Here is a 2,202-nt window from a genome sequence, read left to right as displayed (position 1 = left end):
TCCAGGACCAGATGGTGGAAAGGGAGAACCAGTCCTCCTAAGCTGTCCTCTGAATAAATAAATGTAAATTTAAAAACTTGTGGCTGACATTTACAAGATTGGATATTTTGAATTTCTCTTGGAAATTCAGCCCCCAATGTGACCTTTGCCTAGAAAAAGAGATCGTGCAGCAATGGGCTGCCTTGAGGTCCACTGGGAGCCTGGCAGGGACTCAATATTTATAGTTCCCACCTCTGCCTAGCAGGTTATATGCTGCCTCCTCAGCCTGGCCCTAGGGTGTGTGATGGTGTGAGTGTGTGTGTGTGTGTGTGTGTGTGTGTGTGTGTGTGTGTGTGATGGTGTGTGTGTGTGTGTGTATTGGGATACTTGAGGTCTCAGACTCTGGATACTGGGGCCAGAGGCAGCTTCAGTGTTAGTTCTGGGATCCAAGAGCCGCAAAGAACTTATGTTTAGGAAGAGGTCATGTGGTCAGGAAAGATGGGGATCCTAATAGTCACCATATTTACATAGTGCATACACTCTGGCCAAGCCCATTGCAACCAAAGCGTTGCGCATGACCCCCAGCTCCAAGACCCAGCCTCATAAAGGGGTGGAAAGGTCAGAGGAGACTCCATTAGGCTGGCAGGGCAGAATGGAGGGTGAGAGTCTGAGAACCAGGGGGCCACCGGCATGTAAGCTGCTCTATTATTTATTATGTTGGCAGCTGGAACCCACAACCTCATACATGATCGTTAAGTGCTTTACCTAATGGGGCTGCACCCTCAGAACACAGGAGATGCTTAGGAAGAGACCCATTTCCTTAGCAGGTTTGTTGATGAGCTGGAAGACTGCCACACACACCACTCATTCTTCTTGGTCCAGCTTGTCCTTGAAAAGAATTCATTTGCTAGCCGGGAGGTGACGCACGCCTTTAATCCCAGCACTTGGGAGGCAGAGCCAGTGGATCTCCGTGAGTTTGAGGCCAGCCTGGGCTACAAAGTGAGTTCCAGGAAAGGCACAGAGAAACCCTGTCTTGAAAAAACAAAAGCAAACTAACAAACAAACAAACAAAAACAAAAACAAAAAGAAAAAAAAAAAGAATTCATTTGCTCTAGGGGGCATGGCTTATCTCCCAGGGAGCCCTATGCATGCCTTCTATAGTTAGTGTTAGCCTTCAGTCTTTGCACAAACTGCTGCACCAGCCCCAGGGGTATGACTCAGCTGGTGTGGACTAGCCCCTAAGTTTTCTTACAGTTTGGAGGGTAGGCGCCAAGGCTGCTGGTCTAGGAATCACACTTTGATTTGGAGGATCATTGCAATGACTTATTATGTAGAGAATGGCAAGAAAAAGGAGGAGGGGAAAGCTAAAGAGAAGAAGAAAGAAGAGGAGGAAGAAGAAAAAGGATGAAGAGGAGAAGAAGGAAGGGCAGGGATGGGTGGTGGAGGAGGAAAATGTTTGCTCAGGGTTCCATAGTGCTGGTGCTGAGGAGACTCATTTCCTCCAGACTTCCTGGTTGCTAAGCAGTTTCCCAGGGTGACCCTGCTTTCTGGAAGGTGGATCTTGTTCAGGGGACTTGCTCATCATAGAGCTACAGTAGAGGTGACAGTGAGCAGAGAATGGCCCTGGGACTTGAAGGTAGGCTTTTTGTTAGGGTCTTGGAGAAGTCCCACAAAAGACCACCATCCATGTATGCAATCATCAAGATTGTTTATCTTGAGAAAGTTTGCAGCATGCTGGGACCTGCCATCCCACACAAAGGCAAAATGGGGATGACCCTCAGAGGAGCTTGTAGGCTCCTTTCAAGCACAGCAGAAGGGGAGTTCCTAGGGCAGTTAGGTCATTTTAGATATGATTGGATCAAGCAAGTGGCAATCATATTAGTGTGTTCTCATTGGCCAGGGCTATAGTTTTCCATTTTTGGGCAGGCCTGGATAAGTCCCAGGCTTTGTCCTTGAGCTGCTGTGGAAGCTGGCTGGACTAGTATGTACAGACTGTTGGGGCTGGCTCTGTGGCCCAGGCTTGGTGTGTCTCTGTTGTCAGGGACATCAGTGATTAATTGCCCTTTTTTTGTGGCTTCCTCAGAAACTGTCCAATATCAAGAGTCAGGAGTTAAGGCCTAGTTTTTAACTGAGTTATTAGAGCAGACTGTCATGATATTTGCCTGGCCCTCTCACTTTCAGACCCTTGATGCTGTTACAGAGTTCTAATCCACCAGGGAAAGC

The sequence above is a fragment of the Onychomys torridus genome, chromosome 1 (assembly GCF_903995425.1).
Source record: "Onychomys torridus chromosome 1, mOncTor1.1, whole genome shotgun sequence".
NCBI classification, from domain to species: domain Eukaryota; kingdom Metazoa; phylum Chordata; class Mammalia; order Rodentia; family Cricetidae; genus Onychomys; species Onychomys torridus.
This window is presented reverse-complemented; position numbering follows the sequence as displayed.